Source organism: Macrobrachium rosenbergii, chromosome 2, assembly GCF_040412425.1.
Source record: "Macrobrachium rosenbergii isolate ZJJX-2024 chromosome 2, ASM4041242v1, whole genome shotgun sequence".
Lineage (NCBI taxonomy): Eukaryota > Metazoa > Arthropoda > Malacostraca > Decapoda > Palaemonidae > Macrobrachium > Macrobrachium rosenbergii.
In genome coordinates this window covers 56,841,771-56,868,541 of record NC_089742.1, presented here as the reverse complement: position 1 = coordinate 56,868,541, position 26,771 = coordinate 56,841,771, and the positions used below count along the sequence as shown (strand labels likewise).

General features: G+C 36.2%; 2 long non-coding RNA genes across 2 annotated transcripts; one reads left to right on the top strand and one right to left on the bottom strand.

Annotated features, from left to right (window-relative positions):
* Positions 1 to 8,859: 8,859 nt before the first annotated feature.
* LOC136849880 (uncharacterized) lies at positions 8,860 to 12,172 on the bottom strand. Its single transcript, XR_010856453.1, has 3 exons — positions 12,021 to 12,172; positions 11,233 to 11,388; positions 8,860 to 9,489 (listed from the first exon to the last, which is right to left on the bottom strand). It is a non-coding gene; the product is annotated as an uncharacterized lncRNA (long non-coding RNA).
* A 5,189-nt stretch (positions 12,173 to 17,361) lies between these two features.
* On the top strand, positions 17,362 to 20,712 carry LOC136849875 (uncharacterized). The gene is made up of 3 exons (XR_010856451.1): positions 17,362 to 17,492; positions 18,388 to 18,498; positions 20,302 to 20,712. It is a non-coding gene; the product is annotated as an uncharacterized lncRNA (long non-coding RNA).
* The last annotated feature ends 6,059 nt before the right edge of the window (positions 20,713 to 26,771 follow it).

Here is a 26,771-nt window from a genome sequence, read left to right as displayed (position 1 = left end):
AACGAAGAAATACAAGATACACAAATGACAACGGGTGAACAAATATATTCACAGTTTTAAATGATTGAATTCGCGTGACCTGGCACGTTAGGCGTGACCAATTGTATAGGCGAAGAAAACGGGACAACGTCACAGAAAACTTGCTCAGCGGATACTTAACATGTTTGATGATTGCAGCGTGGATGAACAACGTAGGCTACCAATTCGCAGCCATCTAGCCTCAATAGATTTTAAGATCTGAGGGCGGACAGAAAAAGTACGGACAGAGGAAGTGCGGACGGACAGACAAAGTCACCTCAATAGTTTTCTTTATTGTTCTATATCAGACGTTCGTACTCCATACACCACGCTTTCACTTTTTTTTCTTTTTGCAGTATTCAACATCTGTTGTCACTTCCTTAAAAGATAGTCATCTCTACCATAGTTTCATCCATTCTAGACTGTTCTGCTCTTCCAGATTTTTGTACAGATACTGCTACCTTCCTTGCCCTCGGGTATCTGTGTCTCACTTCTTCTCTATTACTCCATTACCAGTCACATTTGTGTGGCACTGACTTGAGAAAGGAGTTGCATAAATCTGTTTTTCTAAGGTTCACCAAACACCAACATGATTCTCCCACAAAGTTTCTTGCTTTCTTCTTTAGTTTTCTTCATTTTTTTCTGCACATTCAAAACTTTCGGTGGGATTGTTGATGTCTTCAGAGAGTTCTCAAACCTGTACAGCATGTCCACTGACTGAAACTTACGAGAGCACTGTCTGAAACCGTTGGTGGAGTTAAGTGGATAAAGATTAGCCACTTATATTCAAGGCTGTCACTTTATTTAATGAAAGCCTACTTCAGGGTAACATTCTTCTCCCAATATTAAGTTTTGATTTATTAATGACTTAGGACTGCCTAGTGCCGCAACGCATTTTTTGAGATAATTCATACAAATTTACCGTTATTAAATCAAAACAATTTTAATTATTGAATATAGAATTTAGGCCAAAGGCCAAGCACTGGGACCTATGAGGTCAATCAGCGCTGAAACGGAAATTGACAGCAGAAAGGTCTGAAAGGCTTAACAGGAGGAAAACCTCACAGTTGCACCATGAATCAATCGCTACAAAGAATCTTAAGCAATGCCAACAGTGCACCACATGAGGTGCGCCGACGGCACTACCTCCCTACGGGAAATTTCAATTATTGTATACTTTGTTATTTGTCTTAATGAACTAGAGTATGTAAAGCATTTAAAACGCTTAGCTCGAATTCTCATCGCACTTTTCTTTATTTCTTAAAATGAAAATACGAGCAATTTTCTTATATTTAGTTTTATAACATCTTCAACTTAACCACTATGTAATGAACTCATATTACTGCAGGCATATTAATAACGGCGTAATTAGTGTACTTCAGAGAGCTGAAAACTTTGCTCACACTTGTCTCTCATTACAGGGAGTGTATTCTACCTCTCTGACCTCAGCAAAGCTACCGATACAACATTCGTCTGGGGCGACGGGACATTTTACCAAGACACTGAACTAACAGCTGATCAGATAGTCAATAACAGTGGACCCCTGGAGAGAATATTCATGCTTTTTCAGAACAAGCTGAACGACTGTTCGCCAGTGAGATGTGGTCCGTTCAAGATTCTGTGCCAGGCCAATCCGCTCGGAGTGGCCTGGTGAACAGAAGGCAACAGGAATCACCAGAAATGAAGGTCTGTGCTTGGGAAGGAAAAGCGAGAGAAGAATGGTTTTTAAAAGAAGGTATGACACTCTTGGGTGATAAAGCACATTACGGTTTAGACGTTTGATCAGGTATCTTTTTTTTATAGTTGAAAGAAGATTTGATAGTTTAGATGCACTGGCAGGAATAAGTCAAAGAAGGAACAGCTGGTAAGTTACACTGGACGTGGATGGAATCGAGGTACCAAAAACAACAGAGAAAAGCAGTCTGATGCAATCTTTAGCCCCAAGTTGGAGTGTATTTGTAAGCTTGTGATATGTATAATTTCATTAATATGTAGCATATTAGAGATGCCCTATGTATAAATATTTGCAATATTAGTTTTGGAATACCATAACCCTTCTTATAGATAACATTTCTAGGCCTACCATTATCATGTATGTTTGTGGCTTTGTTTATGAAATAATTGTTAGGCTATTTTGCTTACTTTTTAGCTGTCATTTATATCATGATATATACTTTCCTGGAAGAGAAAGGGAGTAACGATAGAAACTTGACAGAATTAGAATATTCAGCTGATGTCGTTTGAACCAGAGATTATATCTTATAATAATAAGCTTGCATGCGTCCGTAAGTTATAGATATTCACGATTTTAACAGAAAAAACAGATGTAATTGCAGTGCTAAGGTCAAGTTAATTCAGTGAAAAAACTGTGATTTCGGACTCATGCAGCAGACATTCTATGTCACATAGCTTGACATTTTAAACTTCATTAAAACTGGATATGATTATTTCAGGTTTATCAATTTCCTGATAAAAGGGATTCTTGAGTTTTTAGAAGGTTTCTGTAAAAACGCTTCATTGATTCTTTTGATTTATTTACAGGATGTTTGAATCTTGATTTTATATCTAAATCACCATTTCTTTGAAATAAGAATTGAATCATGATAATGTTAGGTAACAAGAGTTAAAAAATAGGGAAAACTGATAAGAAAATAAATTTAATGCCAAATATCAAGAAAGCATCGAAAAACTCTGATAATTAAACAAAATGTGGTAAGGATTTTAGAAACCACTCATTTTAGGGTTGTGGGACGACCATGGCCTGGGCAAATTGTAATAATTACAACAATCACCCTGTGCTCAACAAGAAGCAAATCCACCATGGCTTTTTAACCAAAGACGAAACCGGAATTCGAGTAAGGGTGAACCATGGCTAGATTTCGAGAAGGACCATGGAATAAGGAAGCGCTGACTCGAGTTTCAGAGGCATCCGAATATGGATGCGGATGGGGGATTCTTTTGTTCTGTAATGTTTATAGTTTCAGTAATGGCCGTCTCTCGGGGAGTAATACTCCAGGCCTACTCATTAAAACGAGTGGCTGTATTTGAATCACTGGAAATAGACTGTATTTACCTTTGTTCATAGCACTGAACTGATTAGTCTGAGATGGAAGCATTACAGTTCTTTTTTGTAGTTAAGGAAAGAGTTCAAAATATTGCTGTTAGCAAAACACCGATGATCACAGATAATGAACGAATGGCAACCGAGATATGATGGGGCTTATTGAACATAGCATCTTGGATTTCATTCTTCCGTGCGAAGGCTAATAGAACCAGCAGCCTAGTGCTTATTACTCGCTTTGACTGTTGACACTCCCCACATCCCACCCCAAAAAGGGCTGGTTGGGGTGAAATTGGAACCTATTGCTGCAGAATCAGGATTTCCTGAGGAATGCTATCAGAATCATGTATATGAAAATTTTAAACTGATTCAGTGTCTCGGCGATGATTGATCTTCTGCCATTATATGTTTAAACGAACTTGACGAGCACAAAAATAGGCTGATGACAAGAAGGAAAGAGAAGACTGGTCTGGAAATCGTAGCCACTCCCATATCACTCTCCAGGAAAGGACTATGAAGAGATATTGCTTTAATGCAACTCCACTGCCTCGTGGAAAACTTCCAAGTAAAGGAAAATGAGCCTGCCTTTAAAAAAAAAATGTACCGTTGTGGGTGGTTTTGATGGGCAAAAGAAAATTCCACGATTTAACTGCTGGTTAATTTTTCCTCTGATGGACTTGTTCCTTCCTGGAGGGGGACTAAGTATCTATTGGCAACTAGCTGTCTCCATAAACTTCGTTAGACACACACACACACACCAGTGCCTTTGAGGGACGGTTGTTTGCGTGTGAAGCAAGAGTATTATTAATGTCTGTGTGGAGGCAGTCATTCCTTCATTTAATGGCGCCTTCTTTTGTGTATCAGAACTAGATAAGGGTGCACCTGTTTTCATATTATACAGTATATATATATATATATATATATATATATATATATATATATATATATATATATATATATATATATATATATATATATATATATATTACTTGTTAGATTTTTTTTTTTTTCCCATTTTTATATTTCTCATTAATGTTCTTATCTAAATCTTCAGTGTTATTATTTTGTCAATATTTTTCATGGGGGGCCACGTGCCCAGGTGCCCCCGATCCTCTACTGCTGCCTGTTGTAGGTTTGAAAGGAGTAACAGGACGAAAATCTCGCAGTTGCACTATGAAACAATTATTGTATAATATATTTGCATAAACGATAAAACGTCCTAGAAAAATTTAAGTTACCCAGAAGAGTGAAATGAACTTTTCGGAATACTAGTTAATGTAAGATTATTCAATGCAGTGGGAAAAGACGTAGATATATCAGCGATTTTGGTCAGCTTTTAGAAAAGGATGCTTATCAGGATGAAACTCGTAAGTTTTTTGCACAGTTTTTTGGCCATGATTTAGCAGTTAAGTATGAAAGTGGCAGTGAACGTTACGATTTTTTTTTATTTATACTGATCCATCCACAGTTAGCGGAAGTGCTTTCAGTGCTAAATAATAATAATAATAATAATAATAATAATAATAATAATAATAATAAAACAATACTGACTTCGTGAACGATTTGTTGAATTATTAAACTATATATATATATATATATATATATATATATATATATATATATATATATATATATATATATATATATATATACATATACACACACATATATACATATACATACATACATATATATACAATATAAAATATATAAATATACACATACATACATATATACATACATATACATATAAAGAAACACCCATCAAGGAAAGAGCTAAAAAGTGACAAAAAGAGAGAGAAAATAAACATATGAAAGATACCTTTAGCGGGCGTGGAATGTTAACAAGCAGGTAATTAGGCTATAAACAGTCGAGTGGACGAAGACTTGTTATTTAGCGTAGGTACATTTTTTTTATATATATATATAAAAAGAGTATTAAGGTGATTCTGATACTGTTGCAGTGATTTTCTCCCCAAATTCAAGTTCGTAGTGTTAATAAAAACAACAAACAAAGGTACTGGAGGGCCAGTTAATGGTGTTATTCTGTGGGGTAATGGGCTGAAATCGTGAAAAGCTAAGGGTGGGTTAATTACACCAAGTATTCATTACTTGGTGCCATTTTTTACACCAAGAGTCATTGTCACAGCAATGGAATTGGAACTGGAATATAAAATTTAGGCCAAAGCACAAGTGCTGGGACCTGTGAGTACAATCAGCACTGAAAGGGAAACAGAGTGAAAAGTGAAAAGGTTTGAAAGGTGTAACAGGAGGAAAACCTCACAGTTGCACTAAGAAACAATTGTTAGAAGGTTGTAAGATAGAAAAGATAATACGAATGGATGTACAGGAAAAGGAATGAAAAGGGCTGTAGTTAGGAGCCGAAGGGACGCTGCAAAGAAACTTAAGCCATACCTAAAGTGCACCGCGTGAGGTGCACCTACGGGGGTCGAAGCAATAAAAAAAAAAATATTGGAATCTGCCACAAAACTATGCACTATTCGGAAACACCTTTATATTTATCTGTTATTGATCTGTCATTAATGCCCGAGAATTTTGATCTTTTGTCCTTGTTTTTAAAGCAGGTACTTTACTCTCAGTGCATACCTAATTCGTTGCTTAGGTCTACAAAGGCACAAATTTTTAGTTCTACACACTTCAGCTCGTCCTCGCCCAAGAGTAAGGCTTGTGTATGTGTACATGCATGTATACACGAATGTAACTTATATTTTTCAACTTTAAGCCTTTTCCTCTGACAAGGGTTGGGTTCATCTAAAATGCTACGTAGATGTAACTAACACATTCATATTATAACTGATGAACCACAGACGAGCCCCATAGATATAAAACTTGCCAAACATAACCGGCTTCATACAAAGAGGCTCAAGATACTTTCTTGTTGACTTCGCTCTACGAACTTTGCTCAATGTGACGTCAGAAACGGAGAAACGGCGAGCAAAGCTTCGTATAGGGCTTTCCTAATGTTTATCGAAGTATCGAGGCTTTGCCTGCTGCAGGGTTGTTAACTAACGGAAATATTTCTGGTAAACGGGTAAAGACGTCACCTACGGAAAAGTTTCTGTAAAGCGCAATTTCATGTAAAACCTTCGCAAATAAAAATATATAAGGAAAATAAACAAGAGTTTCCCGTTATTTTACCCTTCATAATGAATACGTCAGGTAAGTATGACTTATGGGAACTTTGAAAACCAAATATATTAACATCCTTTATTGTAATGCTACGGAAATCTGTCAGTCTAGTCCTATATGCCTGGAAATCCTAGTGCCGTACTGTAGTGATCGGTAACTGCATCCTGTTGACAGAAATAGTAATGTTGCCTGTAGTCGAGCTTCAGCTGAAATACTCTGTCTCATGGTAGTATCTTGTTTCCTTATATATGGTTCCACTTTCGATAAGAGTTTATAAAAGATGTTAGGGTCCATTCATACAGTTGATGAAATCTGATTCATAGCCATGTCTCAGTTCCTGGAATATCATCATATGACTTCCTATGTCTGCTCTTCTTTCTAGCCACTCTTTCCACCACGTTCTTTTCTGTCTCGTTGCTTTTATCGTCGCATACATTGCAACAACAATACACTGCGTGATTTTCCTCTTGCGTGTCTTACGATTTATGTTGCACGCAACTCGGTCCTGTGTCAGTCACCGCCAGGCTCTCACTCTGCAGCGTCGTTCGGACAGCAGCGTAAATGCGTACGACAGGCTTAGCCCACAAAGAGGTAAAGTTTATCGAGCAGAGCTCGACCGTGTGGATGGGGCCTAATTCTCTATCCAGCACTTAATAAATTTAGGTATCCCGTATCTTCAGTCTTACACTCAATTCTTAATCAAAGAGGAGCTGTGGCAGGAGGCTACGAAGTAGAGATTGTGCTCAAGCCAATCTGATTCTAATTCAAGCTAGGAATATTGAATGCGCCATTTGAACTAACAGTACGTTTATATAGTTTATGTCTTAGATTAATATAGACAACACAATGCAGTGTTTTAAGTGCATAGCATATGAGCCTAGTAACCTGGGTGTCGTAGCATAAGACTTAGGCTACGATTAGGTTAGTAAATTTCAGATCGTTTACGCTGTACGATTACTCTTATGAATTGAAATGCTCTTGTTCTGAATGAGTCGGAATGCTCAACTTCACTTTCCTCTTCCTCGTATTTCTTTGAGACTCTTGTCCCAGTTATTGATGGTTACCTACGTGACTCGTTCTCTGTTGCGTTAAACGAAGTGAACATGTCAGTATGCCAGTTTTAGTCGAATTAATATGACATTCACTTCTGAGCTAAGATGAGGTTTGTTTCGAATTCTTAAGTAGAAATATTCTCCATCTAATACGTATTTTGACTTGTTCTTTTCTGAGTTTTTAGGGGGTTTCTCTTAATTCCTGGCATTAGTTTGCTTATTAATACAAGACTACTGAGCAAAATTACATATTACAACCTATACTGATCTGTTCGTATGATTAACTACGTGAATGCATTAAATAAAGTTTCATTGTTAAATGGATAATGTCAGCAGCTTTAGAATGAGAAACTCTCTCTAACCAAAAAAAAAAAAAAAAATCTTCAGAAACTTCGAGTACTCTTGCATTTACTGTTTTGGGAATATTAATTTCGATCTTAGAGTAGAAGTAAAGATTTTAGTTTTGACACGAAATCTTAGGTAACGATTTCAGAGATAACACAGGTTAATGGAAATAGGAAAAATTTATTTTCCTAATACTGTATTAATACGATTCAATTGTTAATTCCAATTTCAGTAAATTCCTTTCCCGAGCCCTGCAGTGCCTTCTATCGTTCTACTGTAAAAGTCTGACTTTGTATAGCAAATGCCATATGCCTAAGTTAGGTATACCTTAGTTTTACCAGACCACTGAGCTGATTAACAGCTCTCCTAGGGCTGGCCCGAAGGATTAGACTTATTCTACGTGGCTAAGAACCAAGTGTTTACTTAGCAACGGGACCTACAACTTATTGTGGAATCCGAATCACATAGAGAAAAATTCAATCACCAGAAATAAATTCCTCTAACTCTTCATCAGCCGGCATATGCCTAACAACAATATGCACGAATATCTTACCCCCAGAGAGAGAGGGAGAGAGCGAGCGTTTTTAAAGACACAAAGAACCGCCCTGTTAGGTGTTGTGTAATATCCTTGAATTCTGGTAATAAATCCCAAGCAACATAAGACTCGTCCCATATCTGTCGTCAGTAAACACGTACTAACCATGCAAACCCCAAAAGGTATTTTGTAGTGTACAAAGGTACTTTTGTAATAGAATACTCCCGTCTTCTTCCGCTGCTGTATGGCATAGATTAAACTGACAGCTTTTACGAAGGCATTTATATATTAAATATTTTAATTATCTAACGCAAAACCATATTGGTTATATTTGTTTTCTATTGTGAAGTGTCTAAATCTTTGAGAGCTATCGAAAACAAAGTTTCATTATAAAGTTTCTTTTCAACTCTTTTGATCGTATTTAAAGGTCTTTCATTCCGTTCAATGAAAAGTTAATTTCATTCCGTTCAATGAAAATTTAATTATAATCAATATAGGTATTCAGTGATTGTTGTTTTGGATTACCTTCAGAAAAATAAGTTTTTGCAATATCTAGTAAAAATCTGATTATCAGGTAGCAATTTTTTTTCTTACGTAACGATAAAGGCTGCTCACTCATAAACAAAAATAATAATCACTTAGTTTTAAACAAGCCATTCAAAACCGTCTTCCTGGGTCAAAGCAGTAAAATGTCTTCAAAAATTCTTCAAATCTTTTATTTGTAACTGCTAAAGGTTACTAACCACCCATAGTACCACCAATTTAGTATAGTTGTTGCTCGTGAAGGTATTAAAGTTCATTTGTGAATGAAGTCAGATGGTTTATTCACTAAATTTGATTAAAAAAAAATTACAGGCCAGTTTACTGTATAAAAATGAAACACCCAAGTCTCAGCCGAATTAAATATCACTGTTGATTTAAAGCAATTCTAACATCCGTGAATACTGTTACAAATCTCATTCTCAGTAACGTTTAAGGTACACACACTGCAGAAAGCAGCGTGGTTTCATTACGAACATTTGCATTGCAAAACATACAATCAAAACATTATAAATTACAATCTGTTAAGTTAAATCTACTTTGGACTGGTAAAACTATCACGGCACATACGAATATTTCCAGACAAACGACAATTCAATCTTTTGACTACAGTTGCCAGATGAAGGTCAAGGTGGGCAAAGGTCACACAAAATTTATTAAGGGAATTTCCAAGGGAACGACCTTGGAGACTTCAGGTGGGAGAGCAGCCGAGTGAGAGCAAATGAGGAAAGCTGGCCAGAGTTGCTAAGCAAAGGACGAATAAAAGTCCTCAGTTTTTTATGGAGTTACTGAAAAGAAAAATATGAACCTTAATTCGGTAGTATAAATCCAGATTACGTTTTTACATCGATCACCCACCACAAACTATCACTAAAGCACCATAGTAAAATAATTATGGTTCGTTCACGGTATACTTTCATCAAAGCGATTCAATAAAAGTTACTAGCATTAAACTCATAAAATAGTCACGTTAATTCAAACTAAAATAAATTAAAATTAAAGTTAAAATTTATTTTAGATTACACAGATAAAACCGTAAAAAATTGCTTATATATAAATGCATTATTTCCTTATGTCCATTGAAAAAATGTTTAATGGCTGTCAAGACAAGAATTGAACAAAGAATTACCACTAAATATCGAATTTAAACAGCAATTTTGGAGTAATTTGGTAAAGCAAGGTAAAAGGCAGAAAGTAAAATAAGTTTTAGCTTAGACGAAAAAAAAGTGGCAACAGAAAAGTGGCAATAGACCGAACTTTTACTTTCCAGGAAAACCAATAATTTCTAGTACTCTAGCTAAAATTCAAAACAGTCAAGTTTCACCTTCACAAAAAAAAATCAATAGATCCTAATTTTAAATTGACAAGCAAGCCATACTTAAATCCTCTGACAATCTACCAAACACTTCAAGAAGCAAAATGTACCCAAGAAAGTGCCCACATTTGAAGGAAAGGAACTACCATACAGTAGTTGTGGAGTGATCAGAGCTTCCTAACAAATGGGCAAAAGTTACCTGAAAAAAAGCCGCCCAGTACAAAAAACTTGACAGGTCTCTCGTACAGTAATGACTGACTGATAGGTTTGTTCACTGCAATAACACCCAAGTTCAGCATGGATTTGATCGTTGTGTCAGAACCATAGTAAAATATTAGTGTCTACTGCATTGCCAAGTACCTAGTACCAACAGTCACGTTATTACAAATTAGTCTTCCCAGCCCGAGAAGAACCCTAAAAGGGTTCAGATGCCTGGTTAAACAAATTATTTATAACTATTAAATTAGTGAGGAAGTAAAGCAATCAACTTCAGTCAAATCAGACTCCAAAATTAAGTTTGGCTTGAAACTCAAAATAAAACACAGTTACGTTACTTTCTTCCCCTGAACAGAATTTTGAAAGTCACTAATTTCAAAGTGAAGGAATCAAGATACAAGAAATTTAAATACTGAACTTAATGAAATTAAGTATCTTTCAAGAAGCAAAACTAAATGGAAAATCTTTTGACACCTTGGTAAGTTAGTTCAGATCTACACTGTTTTAACAATTGAAAATTAAATTTAATAAAACTAACAATTTAAAGGCCAAGTTTAATAGATCAATTGAGAACACGAGATAATGGAAATTTATTGAATAAACAACAGCAGTTACGTTACTTTTAAAAATATTCAGTATTTAATTACGTGACTTATCAAAAGGAACGTTAACTTCAAAAATAACAATGGTACACTAACCACCTGGAAGGAAAAACGAATTAGATTTGAAACCTCCCATGAACCTGCCCGCAGGTCGTAAGACCTACGAAGCAGGACATGGGAAGCCCTACAACCTCCCATGAACCTGCCCGCAGGTCATAAGACCTACGGAGCAGGACATGGGAAGCCCTACAACCTCCCATGAACCTGCCCGCAGGTCATAAGACCTACGGAGCAGGACATGGGAAGCCCTCCAGCCCTACAGGGGCACTGCCCCTGCAGGGGTGGAGGTAAGAAAAAAAAAAAAGAAAAAGTTTTCGTTTGGTTTAAAAAATACTCACCTCTCACACTAGATATTAAAACAAATCCCAGAGAATATATGGTTTATAGCCTCAGTGGAGATTTTTAAACTTAAAATTCAGATTCCAGTCTTCCATTTATCAGGAAAGTTGTGAAGTTTCCCTGGCTTCACTAATGACTGCCGAATTCACGACCATCTGGAAATACATACGAATTTTAATTACATTCCTCTGTTATCAAGCATGCTGTTTATTTAACTTTATGAAATTACCCGTGGAACGACAGGTAAAACCCATCACATTTTTGTTTACCCACTAACATTCTTGATTAAAGTTTTAAAATATTGAAGGGCAAGATAAGACTGCAGTTTAAAAAAACATAAAGTATAATTCAGTCTCAATGTCATTAATAAACTGAATATGAACCTTCTAAGGCTTATCATATAACCAGTTTTTAACTAAATGTTCAAACAACCATAATGTTTACTAAAAAACTGTTGGACCTGCCCGGGCCTACTACGGAGATAAGGGTTCAGTGCTTCAAGCTGTAATTCAAGCTGTAAGACAAAGGAAATGCAAGATGATTTTACAACATTTTTTTTATATTGATAGGGAATTATCAGAAATTAGCATATGAATAGATTTGAACCAACTTTCAGAATGCAACAGTTTCAAAACCCACAGTGAACAGTTTAAAAACAAAAACCCTAATTCTACCATTACCATCAAACTGGACTAAAGTCTAAAAATACTAATAATCAATGTAGCCACAAGTAAACACCCACTTAAAATGGTTTTCCCAAAGTTCAAAAACAAACACGAAAACTTACGCGTCGGGAGCCCGAGATTCAAAACTCCTTTGTGTCGACACCCCTGGAGAAAGAATCACCTCATCAAAACACAGACCACTCTCAAATCTCACGACTGTAGAGACAATAGCTAGACCGAGTCTTATTTCGAAAACGCAAACCGTTAGAATCAAGGACAAAAGAGTCAGCACTTTCCAGACACGGACGATGGGCAACACGGACTAGCGTGCGTTGAGTTTTTGTTTGTGGAGAAATTGAATGTAATTTCAGGATACTATATGAGCTCGGGCGTTAAATTTTGATTCTAACTTCTGTTCCCTTTAGGTTTTGATCTGAAAATTACTTGATTTCTTGGGGGGGAATTTAAATAATTCTTCAGGTTGATGATACAAAAGGAGACGGTGAGAAATAAAATAGGTATTCACATATTCTATCACTGAATGGATTCCATTTACCTAGGAAAATTTTTATTTCATTCTGTCTGTCAGACGCTGAGCCTGGTACCCATTTACAACTGGTAAGGCTAAGCATGCATGTGTCCGTAAATGTATGATATTTACAGTCTTTTGTTTATGATTTTACGGTAATCCCCAACGGGCTTGTACTAAACACTCCGTAAAGGTGGATACATATCGGTGTAGCAGGAAATTATTCAACCCTGACTGAAATTCCGCCCCCCCCCGGGGAAAATTAGCCTAGGATTGATTTCCCCTGGGGAATAACAGCACAGGCTGTTTTTCCCCCGGGGGGAATTTTGGACCCAGGATATTTTTCCCCCTCTAAGGCCATTTCTCACCCTTACACGTATCTACCTTTGTGGCGTGTTTAGTACAAGCCCGTTGGGGATTTCCGTATCAACATAAACAAAAGACTGTAAATAACAAAGATAATGACCCCCAGAGGTAGTTTAGTCGTGAAGATAATTGCCCTGTGTGGCAGGAGGCTGTCGTTGCTACACGTCGCCGCCATAGCCATACTCTTATAGCAGTAGTGGGGTTAGAGGAATCTTGGCCCAGAGGGGGGAATATTATCCTGGGGCGAAATTCCCGCAGGAGGAAATATGTCCTGGGCCATATTTCCCCCGGGGGGAATTTCAGACAGGGGAAAATACAGACTGTTACATCGGGTTAAAACCCTTGGGGGTCACTATCTAGGAAAGATAAATGTGACTTTTTTCCAGGGCCTTTTTCTGTGACTTTTTTTTACCTGTGACTTTTTTTTTTTTTACCTGGATTCGTTTCGTTTGCCTGAACGTTTGATCTGTTGCCGGTTAGAGGGTTGTTAGAAACATTAAATTTAGCTGTATTATATCATTACTGTACAGCCTGTTATATGATGCTGTGAAATGAGCTGTAATGCAGGTGTCTTTTCTATTTTATATTGCAGCTAAATTCTCCAAATTATAACTAATTTCGTAATTTTTACAATTGCCAGAACATTTTGATAATGATAGTGTTCACAAGCAGTACCGTTATGAATATAAGTTTTACAGTTTTTTCAAGATTAAGGGGATTATTACATCCCTCAGACTTTCTTTTCATTTCAAGTTTTCGATAAAGCACTCCGTTTTAAATGAATCTTTACCCATAAGCTAACTTATTACTTCATCCCTTCATATGTACATTTTAATTCAGACGTGTCCTTCTTTAGTCTATACACACTACACACAACTTGTTAACTACTTCAAAGTTCTATCTTTAATCAATATGCAACTACCAAACTTTTTTGCTGACAGGTAATTTTAATCTGCATTGTAAGCATTACTAAATGGTGTTTTCAGATCAAACATGATCTGGGTAATGGAGTTTGCAACTAGTCAACAACCGCCGTTGGAACCTCCAATTTCGACAAAAGCCAATTGACGTCGTATCTATCAAACAGGTTTGGTGCATCATTATCATAGTTCTAAAATAAAATTAGTCTGGGACGGTAAGTGAGGTTTAGAAAACTCACTTCAATCAGCATTACAAGCAAACTGTTCAAGGGGATTTTCATGATAAGGCCTATCCATTTTCATTAACAGCTTTTCACCAATTCCTCGTAGATTTCCGCCAGATATTTTCCAGTTGACAAACCGGCTTTCTCTCTCTCTCTCTCTCTCTCTCTCTCTCTCTCTCTCTCTCTCTCCTCTCTCTCTCTCTCTCTCAGTATTTGCGGTGGTCCCTGTTCAACTCTGTCATTTCACTTCCGTGAAATCTTTCTGCAATTAGTTCCACTAAGAACTATTTTTCTCTAGCGAGTAATCTACCAAATTCCCATATTTCACTGACGTCCAGTTGAACTGATTAATGCGTCTGCTTAGCGGTAAAACCAAACTCCGTTGGTTTAATTTAAAGACAACCCATACGGTTTGGAGACTCAGGTCTGTTTGTCCAAGCCTGCTCGTAACTGCTAACGTTCCCATGCGAAATATACAGAGTTATTGCTCCTTCAAAGTTATATAAAATGCCTCGAGTTTGTAGTATATCTCAATACCATGAAGGGGGTGTAGTGTCTTGACTGAGATATGTACTGTATTTTATGTATTTAAAATATGTAAGAATAAGAGGTAGAAGTGTGGGGTATCACAAAGCAATTGGGTGTATGGGTCAAGCGTTCATTATGAAACCGCTCAGGACAATCATATGAAAGTGGAGGCTGCAAATGACCAATAAGGACCTTCGAAAATAAGACCCTATGGTGACAGTATGGAGGTATTAAGAATTTACTGTCAATGCGGCAAGCTAAAGAATGATTATACAATTTCATAGTTGCCTATTTGTTCTGAATTTGAAATAAACCTAACTTTGGGTTTCAACAAACATTTCGACTAAATGTTGAAGGAATTTAAAATGAAAAGCACCTTAAAACAAAGTTTATGCTTACTACCGATCTTTGTGTTAAACTGAATATTAGTACGTTTCATATTTGTAATGATCAGTTGTTAGCACTCAACTTCTAGGTTACTGAACATTAAATGAAATGCGAACACTGAATCAAATCCCAAATTAATTAAAAATGTTCTGTTGTCGTTAAAATACTGCCGAATTGAACCTTTGTAGTTTCAGGCCTAAGGCAAACCACCATAACTTGCCACTAGGCAATTGGTGTGCATAGTAATTACTGGAACAAAAATACTTTCAGCCACAGAAATGTAAAGCTGAAGAAATCTTCAACATTCGATCCTGACTGAATTAAACAGGCAAATATTTTTAGGCTTTCAGTTCCATATTTACAGTTACGAAAAGTATAAACTGACATAGTGTAGTACAGTATTAAACAGAGCATTAATATGGACATTTATCAATGAAGACACCAAGTCACTGAATTAAGTTTATTAACATTTGAGAAGTCAATACAAAACTCTTTTTGGTATAAACATGGAGGTGATTCTGCTCCAAAGTGTGGGGTAAAACAAATAAAAGTTCTCGGAGCTGGAATGTAAAATTTAGGCTGAAGGCCAAGCACTGGGACCTATGAGATTATTCAGTGCTGAAAGGGCAACTGAGGGCAAAGAAGGTTTTAAAGGTGTAACAAAAAGAAAACCTCGCACTTCCACTTTGAAACAACTGTTGGGAGAAAGTGAAAGTAAGATAACAGAATATGAACGGAGTTACAGTTATAGGAATGGAAGGGGTTGAAGCTAAGGGGCCTAAGGGACGCCGAAAAAAAAACTTTAGTGCTAGCAAGCAATCCCTTTATTGTTTTCATACTTAAGCGACAAATTAGACCCATACTTACAAGATTCGAAGTAAAATGAAAGTACGAGTAGTTCAAATTATTCAGATACAATCGTAATACGAAGTATGATACACTGACGAACGCTAACTTAAGTAAAAATCCCCCAAACAAATTGTCTGTAAAAAGTTGCATTTAAAGTGTCGCACAGCAGAGATTTTTTGCTGACTGTGTTTGTAAATTTCAGCTTACAGTGTAGCATCCAGTGATCTCTGAGCTTCAAAATTAATGATCCCTGAGCTACAAAATTAAGTTATTTCGTAAGAATGGCCTGCACTGTAACATTTACTGATTAACCTAAAAAAATTCAAATGATGGATTAATGAGGTAATATTAACGTAACCACGAAACTGTTTGAATTATCTGAATTTTATGAACAATAAATATTACCCAAGAGATGAACGTAACGGTTAATTAGATACCTTTAGTATAACTAAACTAAAAGTAGTTCAGGAAAATATGTATAGCTTACAACCTTTTAACAGCTTAATAAAAGATGAATTGACGTTCACGCAGCCACAAACCTATTTTTAAATTTATGAATTAAAAATAATGTAATGCTGTTTACTTAATTTATATTAATATGTGTGTACCGTACCGTGTGTGTGCTTATAATCACTCTTACACACACACTCACGTGTGTGTGTAGTGAAAGAGAGAAAAAGAAAGTGGTGAAATAAACTTTCCTTAGATGGAATTTATTCACAAATAGGATAAATGAAAAGTGAATTTTTCCTCATCAAGACCATTTAGATAAAAAAAAAAAAGAAAATGGTGAAATAAACTTTCTTAGATGGAATTTATTCACAAATAGGATAAATGAAAAGTGAATTTTTCCTCATCAAGACCATTTAGATAAAAAAAAAACTGAAGAACTGCCGTTTCATTTTCTTAAAAAAAAATCAAAGAAAATAAATTTCTACGATAAAGCAAAGTAGCCTGATGAAATAGAACGTAGAATAAAAATTTACTGCCCAAGCTTAAGGTATCGTGAGCTTACCTTCGCCCCTCCCCCCAACCTCAAACAAACAGCGAGTATCAGTTTGTGGTGTCCACCGTCCTTGGCTGGAAATGCTTCCTCCGTTGTCCTTTAGTTATTGTCAGTGAGTACTGATTACAGTGCGAACAAATCGTTCCAGTTCAGCTGCTAGTTTGATTCCCGAAGGCTTTTGACGTAGCGGTTCGTTTTAAGTGTTTTTTTTTTTATTTTGCATAGCAGCAAGTACACATCATCACATCTTGTATTTGATGTATACAATCATCAGCCTCAAAGCTGAGACCAGGCTCCAACGTGGTCAAGGAGGAAGGCGCAGGTGACAGACAAAGAACACAATTCCATCCAACTGGCGCAATTTCTTAAGACACGATGCCAACAAGACAGAGTTGTTCCAGTTCTGGCAGACAAAGTTGCCCAGATGTCTGCCACAAATATTGTCATTGCCACGAAAGGGTCTGCTGTCCTCGGCACTCATGGGAGGCTAGTCTTCAGGGACTGGAAAAGTGCTCTCATGAGGAAGCTGACACCCGCATCTTTCTCCATGCCAAATATGCCACAGAACATGGAGCAAGACCATCACGGTTAAAGCAAATGACAATGAGGTTCTTGTCGTTGCAGTCAGTACTTTCTCCACTCTCCACAATCTAGGGCTAGAGAAGCTATGGGTGGCATTTGGCCAAGGCCAGAGCCTGCGCTGGATTGCTGTGCATGACCTGTGCAACTCTCTGGGCCAGGAGAAGGTGACAGGTGGTTCGTGTTCCGCGGATGTCTTTGTAAAGGTGAGGAAGTTCTTGTAGATATTAAACGTTTAAGTATTTTTATGCTGTTTGTTTTAAGGCTGTAGTAGTATTTTAAAATAAAATTATTACTAGCTTGTCTATTTTGTTAGTGTTGCTATTTACTTTAATGCTATTTGTTTTAAGACTAATTTCCAAGTTAGTGAGTTGTTATAGTCGTGGCTCAGAAGTTTCAATCCAAACTTTATTTTTCTATGATTGTGGCTTTTTAAACCGGTTAGTGAGTACTTTGTGGTTCTGGTGTAGTTAAAATAGTTTAATTCATTGTATGTTTCCTTTTGTTTAATATTTAGTGACAGGATTTATGACCATATGAACTGGTTGTTGGAGTTAGGTTCTGTTTCAATTATCGTTGATATAATTCTTATTGATCTCTATTTTGGTGAGTTTTTGATGTAGAATGATTGTGTTGTAGTAACATGCTCGTCAATGTAAGTTTTGTACGCAGTGCTAAGTGAACCTCTGGATTTCATTTAGATTAGATTTCATTTAGATTAAACTCACTTTTTTCCCAGGATCTGGCGAATCTAGATTTCATTTAGATTAGATTTCATTTAGATTAAACTCACTTTTTTCCCAGGATCTAGCGAATCTAGTAAAGATTTCGTTTTTGATTGTCTAGTTCTGAATTTAAGAGTTGAAATAAGTTGAGATTGGTAATTCTGCTTTTGAACTGAATGTTGTACTTGACTAGACATATTTTACGAATGTGGTTAGTTGTAAATTTTGACGAGTTTCATGACCATACCGGTAAACTAAGGCAAAGTTAATATATATAAAAATCCAGTTTTAATGTTTTTCGAAGCTTTCATGGGTTTACTAGCAATTCTGGTATTAAATTAATGTATAGCATGTAAGTAACTTTTGAATGTTTCAGATGGTCGCGTAACCGGGATAATTTGTCTGGAAAGTGCGCAAGCCTAAATTGAGGTCAACGTGTAGACAAACTTACCGTTCAGAAGTGGTACAATAAATCGCCAATAAATAGGTAAGCTGTTTTGTATTAACCACCCAGACCCACTGCTTTTGACCCAGACCCACTGCTTTTGACCCAGACCCACTGCTTTTGACCCAGACCCTGCTTTGACCCCAGACCCACTGCTTTGACCCAGACCCACTGCTTTTGACCCAGACCCACTGCTTTTGACCCAGACCCACTGCTTTTGACCCAGACCCACTGCTTTTGACCCAGACCCACTGCTTTTGACCCAGACCCACTGCTTTTGACCCAGACCCACTGCTTTTGACCCAGACCCACTGCTTTTGACCCAGACCCACTGCTTTTGACCCAGACCCACTATTTATTGCAATTTTTTTTTTACTCCACCCCTGCAGGGGCGGTTCCCCTGTAGGGGTGGAGGCCCTCCCATGCCTTGTTCCGTAGGTCTTAGCACCTGCGGCCAGGTTAATGGGAGGGTTCAAACTAATAAAATTCTCTTTCAGGTTGTAAGAGCACCAGTCAGCCATTTTTATTTAACGTTCCTTTAATTTTCAAGGTTTGTTAACGTTCCTTTAATTTTTTAAATTGTAAAGGTAACGTAGCTGCTTGTATTTAGTGCGTATAATTTTGCGTTCTTAGCTGATTTATTTACCATAAGTTTAAGTTAATAGCATGACTTAGTGCTTTAACGTAGCCCGTAATAAGTTAAGTAGTTTTAAATTGAGCTTTCAATGACTTACAAAGAACTCGATAATTGATTTTCTTTCTTGGATCAAAGTGATCTCATTTCAGTATCTCTAGTAAACTAAATTTGCCTTGTATTTGCCTTTCACTTTGGAAGGACGTTGGCAGTTTAAAAATGGGTGTGCGGGAAGATATGGGTGTGCGGGGAAAAAATGTAACTTGGAGTGAAATTCTAGTCATTTTTGTGTATTTAAATTTTGTTCCTTTTATATTCCTTTTATATCCACATCTTTAGCTCTTAACTTGCTTTTAACGTACTTTAAGTTAAAATATTTTTCGTTACACACATTACCAAATCTTGACATACAATACACTCCAATATTTTATTGCTGTTCTGATACAATATTTTACTAAGGTTCTGATACATTTAACAAACACATGATACTGTTTACAAACCCATGGTTAACTTAGGTGCTAAAGCGATGAACAAGACGATATTAATCGGTTATGTAAAACCTATGAAACCTGTCAATTTTACAAACTTTTTGGACCCTTTGTTGGGCCTAATTCGGCAGTGGAATACTACCCATTTTTTCGGCAGCTCTGAATGCGTTACCTGTTTAAAAGTTTCCATAGCTCCTTCAAATGTAGGCAATGTTCGGGTACCCCTTGCCTCCTGACTTTTTTTTTTTTTTTTTTCTCTCGTTCGGTGAAAATTTGGATTTTAAGTTCCCTGAAGTTCAAAATTTTGTGGTATCAGATAGTGGTTGCTTGTAAAGTAAAAATCTGGATATATTGCTGTAGTATTTTCAGTTCTGTTTTACCAGAGTTCTGCTCTAATAATCATTCAGTAACTTGCCTTACTTCAGTTCAGCAATAATTTATTTCTGTAATTTTATTCTGACTAGTTATTTTTCTAGTGCTTGAATTGGTATTTGGTTTTTCTAGTGCTTGAATTGGTATGTTACTTTAAAACTTTGATTAAAACTTAAGATATTAATATTTTTAGATATTCAAGAGCATTTAACATTAAATTATTTGAGTTTACGTAACTATTTGGTCAGTATTAAGCTTTACTAATTGCCTTGAAAATGATACAAAGAACACTATCTTTTACTTTTACATTGTGGAAACTTGCACTAAACTAGGAATTGTATTTAATTTCAGTTATGAAATCTTAAGGACTTGTATTAGTCCTTTGATGTGCAATCCTGGCCGGTTTCCCTCGCTGGCCTTTGATTTGCAATTCTGCCACTTGGCATCTGCGAGTGAGGTAGTTTGTGAACTTTTTGCCTCTGACTGCTATGGCCAAATGGTTTGGAACCACTGGGAAATGCAGAATTGGTGTTCGGAATTGTTCAACCTGAATGATGAAAGTGTAAATTCTAGTGGCATAGTTGTATAGTTTTTACCTTAAAGGTGCACTGAAAATTAAACTAGTTTTATAAGTAAGTTTTAAGATATTACTGGAAACGAGGTTAGTGTTACTTTTTAATCAGTGTATAGAGATTGGAGATTGGGATTGGGACCAGTGGTTTTTAGTGTCCTGTATTGCCATTAAATAAACTATTGAATTCATGCTATTTTCTCATATCCTCCAGAGGTATTCTGTACTAAATGTTTACCTTTCACCCAGTTGCAAATAGAATTAAAATTTCTAAATGGTGAAGTACTTGACTCCAAGAATTAAATAGTTGGAGTATCTTCTTTAAAATTTCAGTCATAACTTTCTATTTAGTCTATGGACTTGTAAGTATAATTGACTCGAACTGTGTGGTATTAAATTCACTAGCTTTATATGAACGACTTGGACTGAAGTTAGGATTTAAATATTAGAATAAAAACACCAGCTAGTCTTTACTAGCCTTGACTGTACTTAATTGGTTAGGATTTAAATATTAGAATAAAAACACCAGCTAGTCTTAACTAGCCTTGACTGTACTTAAGTGGTTAGAGTAAAAGATAGTATTCAAAGATAACCCCTATGCATATGGTACCCAAGCCTACGGGGACCATCGATTCGAAGTTAAAGCTCCATTTAAATAAAAGTAAAAGGTGTATTGTTTCAGGGTAGTAAAGCATTATCTTGGCTTCAGATAGAGGTTCTAATTGCGTAACATCCTCAGATTGTAACACAGTCCAATAGTGAGGAATAAGACTTCGAACTGAAGGTCGACAGCGTGGCTGTTACTACATACTGGTGTTACCAGACAGGCTATTGCATGTGTTTTTGAATTGCATATTTGGTATAAAGCTATTCCTTTAGACTTTAGAACGATTTTATTGGAGTCTAATGAAATTATATTTTACTGAGGTACTATAATTTTACGGCATTTTTATGGCTTTATATTTAAGTTAATGGCCCTGTACAATTTACTACCGAATAAATTTGTGGCTGGCCCCATGCAATACCATACCAGTTAATTTTCTCTACCTTTTATAAATGAGGTGAATTTAGTGTTGAATTCAGTTAACTCCCATAAATGTGAATTATTTTAACAGCATAAACAGAAGGCTTAAGATTATAGTGTATTGATATTTAGATAAAATAGTAATTACATTAATAGCTTTCATTATAAAGCTTTCAGAGCTGCTAAGATACTAGATATTAGTGTGAAAAGGTTACTTGGTAGACCCCATGATTGGAGCCATTTTCATGGCATCGTTGAAGGTATTAGAATTAGAGATGCTTGTCATTTGATATATGGCATTTCGGTAAGACAATGCAATGCTCAAGAAAATGAGTTTGTTTACATAATTCCTTAATGTAAAGTATAGACTTACTGAAATAAAAACTTAAATATGGAAAACGGCTTATTTCTTGGGTCGTACCCTTGCTTGTCGTTCACTATGACAGTGGTACCCAAGATTTCATGCTGTCACCAATCACAAATGCAGTAGTCTCCGACCTGCCCCTTCCACACGAGGGGGGAAAGACACGACGGGCACTTTTGTTATCAATCAGTCCAAGGCAGGCAGTCTATGAAGTCATAACACTCACGATCGCCAACACCCACGAAATTGGTAACAGTGTCTGCCCGCCATGCATTTGCCCTTCGTGTGGAAGGAGCTTCAAACTCTCAAGCCCTGTCCACATTAGTGGGCACTGCCCGACGGTCAAACAGTTCCCATAACCCGTTCCACTATACTGACCGACCAAGTATGGAGCCAGAACGATGCGATTGTCTGGTAACTGCTTCAGAAGCGAGAGAAAATATGAACAGCCGAAGTGCCCGTCGGGCATGTCCGCTAGTGTGGACAGGCCATTATAACAACGTTCGTGAGACACTGAACGTACAAGTATTTATCAAGTTTATGAAGTAGCTTTCTTCAGCTTTTTATTTAGTTAACCGTGGTAAGCAGTTTTCCCATCCAATGCTGTTTACTTATCCACTTTACGATTAAAATACTTTCGTTCATGTATTCACGCAGTCAGCAGAAGACGACGGACTCTGGTGTTAAGTATTGGTTTTATAGCCTTGTATTACAAAGTTCTTTAGAAATAAAAACCCCCTAAAAGCATAACTTGATTTCCTAGTACTTTAAACCCGTTCATATTCTTTCATCCACCTGACTTCTACCACCACCTAAATATAGTTTCATACTGCAGCTGAGAGGCTTTCCTCCCGTTACATCTTTCAAGCCTTTCTACTCTCAATTTCCCTTTCAGCGATGAATGACCTCATAGATCTCAGCGCTTCGCCTTTGGCCTAAATTTTTATTCCGTTCCATTCCTAAAAACACGCGGAACAAGCTAAGAGTACAATTCTGTAATAATTGTGAGAATACTCACGCTGAAAAAATCGAAACAAACGTTACGTTCGTTCACAAAGAGTGGTATGATTATGTTACGCTTTTAAGTTAGTTCGACGAAAGCTGAAGTACTATGTATACAGAGTTTAATGAAACTGAAAACGGGTCCAATCGATAACCGCCAGTAACTGACACGAGAGTTTCAAAGTAATCGAGGATATTAACTTTCTAATTAGGAATTTTTTTATCTTTAATAAGAGAAAATATACGTTATTTTACATTTTTAACAGTATTACACGCAGAATTTAATCAAAGTTAACTTTACCAAAAATTAACAAAAATAATTTTACCGTACCATTCGGGTCGACAAATATTTTAGCGTGTACATTGTACAAATAACCTATATTTCAATGTTAATTTTTTTTTCTGTAGTTAACTATATAAGATTTTATCAGTATAAATCTATTTTTTATTGGGTTGAGGGAGATGATCTGGGTTTAGGAAGAGCAGGAAAGGTCATGTTTAAAGAGATATAGACAAGAATGGATCATTACAAACAATAGTCTCGAAAGTAACTTTTGCTTATTTGCATGAAGCGGCGAATGTTAAGGAAGTTTTGTATTTTGGGGGATTCCTCGTTGGTTCAGCGCTTAAATATGACTGTTGCAGTAACAGATATGTAGTTTGTTAAAGGAAACGTCTTAAGGCTGAAAAAACGAAATGGGATTACATTCGTGTATGCCAGTATGCATAGGCTGAGCTCTAGGTCTAGGCCAAGGAGGGTGTGTGGAACTGAAAACACACATTATGCCGTTGTACACCAAAGCGACGAATTACTTATGAATTAGGAGGAGAGCCCTCTAAGTGTTATACGTAACACATACGGAACAGAAGATCGGAACTCCAAAGCAATAATAAAACCATAACTGTAAATATTTTTTTTTTTTAGGCTTGATTCAGGACGTAACAGTTTCATCTACACTAGGCATCACGCGATAAGAGACTAAACTGGACCATATTGAATAATTTTGACAATGAAGAAATTTCGTACGTATTTCTTCATTGTCATAAAAAAATTTTTTTCTTTTTTTTTTAATGTGAATATGAAAAATATAACAGGAAGATAATAAGAAAGCGGTCCCGTAAAGTCTTTTAAAAATCAGGAAATCCTTATCAAATTGAAGCAGTGAGCGAAGTAAGAATACCCTTTATATATAAATAAATATTATACACACACACACACACGTATATATATATATATATATATTATATATATATATATGTGTGTGTGTGTGTGTGTGTGTGTGTGTATACTGTATACATGTCACTTATACACGGGTGACTTTACGTTCGTAGGTATTAAGTCTAATATATAGTTTAATGTCATGTTCTGCTGTACATTGTGAATAATTTTCACCTGCTGAAATTATAATCTATATATATATATATATATATATATATATATATATATATATATATATATATTTATATATATATATATATAATATATATATATATATATATATATATATAATGTCCAAAGTCAAAAGGAATCAGCAGGTAGCATTGTCTTTTTAGACATTCTGCCTCAAAAGCCTTGGTACAGCGTACAAAAAATCTCCAAAATAAATGCTGGGAAAAATTCAGAGTATGCAGGATTAAAAATAAGCCGGTGGCTGCCAGAAATGATAGGTGGAGCCAGGGACATTGCGAAGAATTTACTTTTATATGAGCTTTTTCCTATGGATGAGTCTCGTTTTAATGGGTTCTGTAAGAACGACTTCAAGAAACTTTTAGATCTAGCGGTGCGGGACGCCCTTTTTTTGTTTTTATGGTTGTTCTAACTCACAAATTGATGGTATGGCTAAGGGCTTCCCACTTGGTACCATCTTCGCGGGTATCTTCATCTGCTCGCTGGAAATGTACATGCTTGATACTAGTCCCCTCAGTTACCATCCACTATCTTATAAACAGTATGTAGACGACACGTTTCCACTTTTTAGCAGTCATTTGACGCTCAGAGGTTTTACATTTTCATTAATTCATTTCACCACAATATCAAATTCACGATTGAACGCGAAACCAACTGTCAGTTACATTTTTTTAGATATTCTAATCATACACTCTTCTCGAGGTTTCTCTACTTCAATTATTATTATAAAAAAAGACATTCACTGGTCTTGGTACAGATTTTTTTTCTATATTTTTTGTCCTCTTGACTTTAAGATTAATGCCATATCAACTATGCTTTTCCGAGCCTTTGCTGTATCCTCTAGTTGGCAAACTTTTCACAATGAAACCACGTTTTTGGAAAAACACTTTAACAGCAAATGCTCTTCCATCCACTTATTCTCTAAACACTTCTCCAAATTTTTAAATAATATTTTTGCTCCACGTCATCCTACTCCTAACGTTCCTGTATTACCTTTCTATTCCAGTCTTCTTTTTATTCATAATACAACCTTTCACAGAGAGCTCCAAGCTTTAATATCTGGTCATATCCCTGCCGTGAAAATTAAAATTTTACCCGTAAACCCATTAAATATCGGTAGCCTTTCAGCTTTCAAAGACCGTTTGAACCCAATAATGACCTCGTGTGTTATTTATAAGTTTACTTGCCATCGATGTTATCAAGGAATCTATATAGGATAGACACATAGGTTACTTAAAAGTCCGAATCGACAGCCATGGAGCCACCAGCTATAGAACTGGTACTAAACTTTCAAATCCCTAATTTTCCAACATCAGGGATCATGCCGATAAATGCAAATATTCAGTACAGCATGAAGACTTTAAGGTTTGGTGCAGAGCCTCCAACCATCAACTTCTAACAATGAATCACTGTTCGTTAAAAAAAACTGGCCCCCCCCCTCACTCAACACCCGGGCCATCGATTACACCTCTTTTAGCTCTCGTGAACCGCTTACAGGTGATCGGGGTCTTGGTCAGTCCTTCCTCTGCCTCCACACTCAACTGTTGGTCCTTACTTACATTTTTAGCTGTTTTTGCTTTATTTTAACTAATGTTGTTTATGTTTATTTTGATATTTGTTACTTGATTTCATTGTGCTAATTAGGTGTTATCATCTTTGTAGCTTGATAAAAAGGCCTGCTTAAAGTTGGCTTCTGAGCGTTGCAACTTAACAAGTATGGCTTCCTGATCTGCTGGCCTGCTTCCCCTGCCTTCAGTGTAAATATATATATATATATATATATATATATATATATATATATATATATATATATATATATATATATATATATATATATATATATATATATATATATATATATATATATATATCGTGTGCAGATGAAGCCAGATATATATCGATATATTTCGATTAATATTCTTAACACAAAGTCACGTGTGAACAAATGACAAAAATGCTCATATACATATACCGCTGCCACCATATTAATCTGTTATGCCTACAGATTAAATACTTCTTTGAAATATTACGTAACGTGTCTTTGCGATCTAATTTCGGAGGGCATTTGGTAATTCGACCCTTATTGCCCCCATCTAACACTCAACCCACACAGACCTCCCCCGGACACTTTCTCCCGTCTCCCTAGCATTAGCATTCGTCTTGCGCATTCTTCCTCTCTCTCTCTCTCTCTCGTGGCTTTCGCCTCACGCATTCCACATTAAAGAAATGAAATGGATCATCCAAGGAAACGCAATCTTTCCTACAAAAATAGATTTATTCTTTAAAGCAAACTCAACAAGTAATGAATAAACAAAGCAAGATTAAAATGCATCACAAATGAAATTATCAGAGTACAAAACATCTAACTCAAGATTTAGTCTCAGTCCAACTAAAAATCTGATTGTGCTAATAGCCCAGATTCAAAAACTCTCACATACTCTATCTTAGACAT